Source organism: Phoenix dactylifera, unplaced genomic scaffold (genome assembly GCF_009389715.1).
Source record: "Phoenix dactylifera cultivar Barhee BC4 unplaced genomic scaffold, palm_55x_up_171113_PBpolish2nd_filt_p 000908F, whole genome shotgun sequence".
NCBI lineage: Eukaryota > Viridiplantae > Streptophyta > Magnoliopsida > Arecales > Arecaceae > Phoenix > Phoenix dactylifera.
Genome location: NW_024068269.1, coordinates 7,460 through 13,780, shown reverse-complemented (window position 1 = coordinate 13,780; position 6,321 = coordinate 7,460). Strand labels below are relative to the sequence as shown.

Here is a 6,321-nt window from a genome sequence, read left to right as displayed (position 1 = left end):
AGTCTGGGCTTGGGCTGTATTGGTCTGTTGTTGTTGCTTGATAAAATCTTGTTGTTGTTTCATCATATTAGCCATCATGGTTTCTAATTGTGAAGGTTGCTGTGGGATAGGGGCATTATAAGGAGGTACAGATGGAACCAATGGTTGGTTTATTTGTGATGGACCTATCCTGGGAAAGTTGTTCTGAAAACCTGGTGGACCACCTTGATGCTGAATAGGTTCATTTTGTTTGTATGAGAAATTTGGGTGGAACCTATTATCAGGGTGATAAACTGGGCTGAACGAGTTGGGAGTGGGCTTCTTAAAGGCACTATATGAATTTAGAGCATTTGCTTGCTCGGCCTTTATGGTGGGCAGATTAGGGCAGCACTCCACTAGATGCTCCGGACTGTTACACAAGACACACAAATTATATGACTCGTGATCCACTTTCATGACGGGATTTGACTCTTGGTATGAACTCGAACTAGTGGAAACAGTGAAAGCATCAAACTTGTTACTTAAGTTGTTCATTCCAGTCACCAGATTAGACATGACATTTTTGAGTTCTGGGTCTGCTTTCATTTCATAATTACCTGGTTTTCTAGACCCAAACTCATCTCTAATTACTTCCTCACCATAGCTACTCCAATTTTGGGCATTTTCAGCTAAGTCAACAAGAAATTCATAGGCTTGATCCGGGGTTTGGTTCATGAACCTACCCTTGTGCATGGACTCAATCATATTTCTATGTGCCGGAGTTAGTCCTTTATAAAAGAAGTGGACCAGATCAGCCTTATCAAGCCCATGGTGTGGGCATTTGACCAACAAGTCATGGAATCGTTCCCAAGTTTGAAAGAATTCTTCTTCAGATTTTTCTCTAAAAGTTCTGATGGCATCCTTAATTTTTTCAGTTTTTACCATGGGATAGAACTTAGCCATGAACTTCCTACACGGCTGTTCCCATGATGTGATGGAATTTGAAGCAAGGGAATACAGCCATGCAGCAGCACGATCTTCTAAAGTCATGGGAAACAATCTTAATTTAATACCCTCTTCATCTAAGTTTTGATTTCTAAATATTTGACAGATTGTTAAAAACTTGTTTAGATGAATATATGTTTGTTCACTCTCGAACCCATGAAACTTGGGTAACATGTTTATTGTTGCAGCCCGAATTTCAAATTGGGCTGCATTATTTATTGGCAATACTATACATGTAGGTGGACTAGCGGATGCAGGAGCGAATAATTCATTGTAGAGATCGACGGTTGGTTTACAGTTCGCAGGTTATGATGAAAAGTTCTATCAATCTCAGGATCAAATGGGGTTAACTTATCCCTTAATGACCTTCTACCATGCATACATTTTCCACAACTTAATTAGACTCAATTTTTTAAACGAAATTCTAAAAGATAAGAAGAAGGGCTAGACCAAGATGACCACAATCAACACCACACAACAATTTGACCCTATTAGTCTTAGAGCTAAGTGAGGTTTAGTAGCTTCTTAAATCTAGTTGCACAGAGACTTATCAGGTTAAAAAGTTCCTGAAATTCTCTCTAGATTAGACAGCTCCTAATCTCCCTTTCAGATTAAGCTTGAGCTTACCAGTTAAGTGATCCAGTAACCAGTGACCAGGAAAGTCCCGGGGTGTGCGGTGGTGCCAGAAGGGATACACCGATACCACAATACCCGTAACAGTTCTCACTGTTGTAAAACTTTCCTAGACATCACCAATTACTAAATCCTCACTGGAGTGGCTTTCAGCCGCTTCTTTCCAAGAGCCTAATTGAGCTCGAAAACCCTAAGGCCAACGTCTAATTTGATTTTAATTTAATTTGGCTTAGGATATGTATGCAAGGTGGTGATTTTTGGGCTAAGGACAGGTAATGACTTCCCGACCTTATCTTTTGAATGGGTTTTGCCCTTAAATTATTTTATGCAAATGCTTAATACTAAATGCAGCAAATAATCAAAGGTTTTTTTTTTTTTAAAGTTTATGCAATGTCATTAGGTTGTACTGATTAAATGAGCAAGCAATTTTTTTTATTTTTTATTTTTCTTATTTTTTTTTAATTTTTTTTTTTTTTTGCAGAAGAAGGAACAGGGGAGGCTCTGTTCTTGGGAAGAAGAAAGAGATTAAAAGTATTAGTTTATGTGTTGTTTAACCGTGGGAGAGAAAAAGAAACTTTATTTTATTTTATTTTATTTTATTATTTGCAGAAGAAAGAAGCATTAGGCTTCATCTTCAATTTTTTTTTACTTTTTGTAATCATTCCTTTTTATGAAATCAATCAATTTCTTTCATGCAATCCTTGTTCTAGGTTTAGTTAAATTTCTGTTTTCTTTATGCAATCGTTTAATTTTTCTTTTTATGCAATACATCCTATTTTCCTTTATGCAATTTATGTTCTAGGCTTTTGATCTTCTTAGCACTGTTTTTCATCTATTTTAATTCATGCCAAAACTCTTCTCTGATCAGTTAAATATATAAATGTTCTTTAAATCTAAGTATATGTCTTCTAGTTAATTTCAATTAAAAAAATAATTCTCCAGTAGACTAGAGAATCTATCATCATTCTACATCCTCAAAATAATGTTTTTCTTCCATCATTCAAAAGTCGATTTCGAATCCGAGTGAACGTTCTAATTTTTATGCAACTCTAATCGCCTCCCTGTGGATCGACCTATTACAACCACTATTCTTCGAGTAGAACAGGCAAAAGTAAATTTAAATTTAACTTTTGTTCGTCGGTTCTAACAACGATCTGTTTAGCATATTTTTAGTTAGACAGGAACGGACGAACATAATTTTGGCACCGTTGCCGGGGATATTTTTAGTTAGACAGGAACGGACGAACAAAAGTTAAATTTAAATTTACTCTTACCTGTTCTACTCGAAGAATAGTGGTTGTAAGAGGTCGATCCACAGGGAGGCGATTGGAGTTGCATAAAAATTAGAACGTTCACTCGGATTCGAAATCGACTTTTGAATGATGGAAGAAAAACATTATTTTGAGGATGTAGAATGATGATAGATTCTCTAGTCTACTGGAGAATTATTTTTTTAATTGAAATTAACTAGAAGACATATACTTAGATTTAAAGAACATTTATATATTTAACTAATCAGAGAAGAGTTTTGGCATGAATTAAAATAGATGAAAAACAGTGCTAAGAAGATCAAAAGCCTAGAACATAAATTGCATAAAGGAAAATAAGATGTATTGCATAAAAAGAAAAATTAAACGATTGCATAAAGAAAACAGAAATTTAACTAAACCTAGAACAAGGATTGCATGAAAGAAATTGATTGATTTCATAAAAAGGAATGATTACAAAAAGTAAAAAAAAATTGAAGATGAAGCCTAATGCTTCTTTCTTCTGCAAATAATAAAATAAAATAAAATAAAATAAAGTTTCTTTTTCTCTCCCACGGTTAAACAACACATAAACTAATACTTTTAATCTCTTTCTTCTTCCCAAGAACAGAGCCTCCCCTGTTCCTTCTCCTTTGAACCAGCCGAGCTCCCACCTCCCTAGCCCTTGGCCTCCCACCGAGCGCCCTTCTCTTCTCCTCCCGTCCTCCTCTTATAGATCGCCGAAGACCGATGGATCTCGGGAGAGGAGGAGGGCGCATTCTGCGGTCGTGTGCGGGATCATGGCTGCATCACGGCGGAAGCAGGGGCGGAGGGGGCTGGATCGGGAGCTGATGCACGCAGGATCGCTGGAAATCTGGGAGGATGACGTGGATCTGCCGTGGAGGAAGGCTTGGAGGTGTCATGGACGGCGAGATGAGGTGCTTCACGGGCGGCTGGGAGGATGCGGTCTTTCGTGATGAACGCAGACGGGTGGAAGAAATGGCATGAGGGGCTGCTGGGAGGAGCCAATCACGGGATCAACGGGCAATTGCGGACGTGATGCTGCGATTTGCTGGAGAATCACGGCCGGTTGGATCGATGCTTGGGCTCACTCGTGGAATCATTGGGAGGAGGAAGAGGGTAGACGAGCGTGAGATCCGTGGATTTCCTTCACGGGATGCTGTGAGGAGTTGACCGTGGATGCAAGGAAGGAAGGCACGGATGGCTGGGAGCATGATCATCGGGATTGCACGCGGAAGAGGAAGAAAAACGAAAGGGAGGAGACGCGTTGGATTGCTGATCTTCCCTTCTTTGGGTGCCGGATTGGAAGCGAGATCGACGGGATCACGGAAGAGCTGGGATTTGCTTCCTATTTCCTTCTTCTGGCGTTGCTGGGATTTCGGCTTGCAAATGGGATTCGCTGGGAGGAGCTGGAGTCTCCTGGGATCGCACGGACCTCGGGATGAAGCTGGGTGTGGTACGGATGGCTCGATTTGGGAAGGAGCTGGGCTGTTGCGGTAGGAAGGAGGCGCGTGGAGGGGCTTGAACCTTTGGCTTCACGGCTAAAGGGACTCTTTGAAATGGACAGCTGTGATGATGGCGTGATCCGTGGCTTGCTAGGGGGACTCGTTGATGATGCGGACGGAGTGGATTTATTTGGGATGTTGATGATTGGCTGGGCGGATGGCCGAGAAGGAAATGATCGCGGGGCCTTGATGCGGGACTGTCTTGATGGATGACGCAGGATTTCATGCTTGTATGGCAGCTGGGGAATTTGTTGAGCTCGGGCCGCCGGGCATTGGGCTCAAACCCAATGTTATTGGGTCTCTTGGATTACTTGCACTCAAACACAAATACAACGTTAATTAGTTAATTTTATTATTAATGATTAATTATAATACTAATTAAAATGGTCTGATGATTGCACTTTTGTGCTCTCATCACTCTCCTCTGAAATACGAATCCATACTCCTCGGATCTCAGACACAAGCCCTCCCGGTCCAACTTTTAGAAAGGCATAGAACTCACGAACTAAGCCCGAGTAGGTCACCAAATCTAGGAAGCAAAGATACTCCCATCCTTGCCTTTGGATCCAATCACCCAACCGGAACCCTTCTTGATCCAAAAATTTAGAATGGATCCTTCTTCCAATGGTTACCGGTCTCCCCCCGCATATTTAGCAAGTTGAACTGGAGGGGAAGGAGGTGGAGGAGGCTCTACACGTGTCTCACCTTGTGGAGGCACTGTAGAAGAATCTCTAGCATGCCTTTCTACAATGGTTGGCCATGAGACTCTTCCAGATCTCTTAGCAACAGCTCGCTTGGATCCCATTTTCACCAAGTGCTTCCTTAGGTCTTGATCTAACGGCTTAGGGAAGCAATCTAGCACTGTTTGGAGGTGATTGGAAGGGATTGGAAAGTGGAAAATAGGGTTTTAGGAAGAGGACAAAGGAAAACAATGCCCTAAAATGGCTCACAGGTCCCTTTTTTAAAAATGGGGTCCCGCCGTTGCGTCGACCCCAGATTTTTCTTGGGTCGACTCAAGGAGGGGTCGACCCCATTTTGGCTCGGGTCGAACCTAGTTCAGCCCCCAATTTTTTTTTTTAATTCCTCCTTCTTTTTGATCCTTACCAAATCTTTATGGGACATTAATATATGAGTAAGGAGTCTATAAATAAATGATTTTACTAATGTTTCATGGGATTTTCAAAATGGAAGGAGAGTATCATGAGACAGCTTGATCCTTTCATTTTTTTTTTTAATTAAAGGGATCACATATGCCTAGTTCCTTTCTAAGCATGCAGAATCTATCTTCATTTAAAGATTTTGTGAATATGTCAGCTAATTGTTTCTTGGTACATACATGCTCAATACATACATTCCCATTTTGCACTTGATCTCTAATGAAATGATACCTTATTTCAATATGCTTGGCCTTAGAGTGCTGAACCGAATTTTTGGTAAGGTTAATGGCACTAGTGTTATCACACTTTATAGGAATGTTGTCTAGTTTGATTCCATAGTCCTCTAGTTGTTGCTTGAGCCAAAGCACTTGAGCACAACAACTCCCAGCAGCTATGTATTCGGCCTCAGCCATTGACAATGCTACTGAATTCTGCTTTTTGCTAAACCATGATACCAAGTTATTTCCTAAGAATTGACATATTTCACTAATACTCTTCCTATCTAATTTGCATCCAGCAAAATCTGCATCAGAGTATGCAAGCAAGTCTAGACAAGAGTCTCTAGAGTACCATAATCCTATGTTTGTGGTTCCTCTCAGATATCTAAGGATTCTTTTAACAGTACTTAGATGTGACTCCTTAGGATCTGATTGGTATTTAGCACATATTCCCACACTAAATACTACCTACTAGCAGTGAGGTAAAGCAAAGATCCAATTAAGCCTCTATATAACTTCATATCTACACTTTTTCCTTTTTCATCTTTGTCTAGTTTACTAGTGGGGTTCATTGGGG

The 6,321-nt window shown here is 40.5% G+C and overlaps 1 non-coding gene across 1 annotated transcript; it reads left to right on the top strand.

Annotated features, from left to right (window-relative positions):
* The first annotated feature begins 781 nt into the window (after positions 1–781).
* LOC120107579 lies at positions 782–888 on the top strand. Its single transcript, XR_005509297.1, has one exon. It is a non-coding gene; the product is annotated as a small nucleolar RNA R71 (small nucleolar RNA).
* Positions 889–6,321: the final 5,433 nt, after the last annotated feature.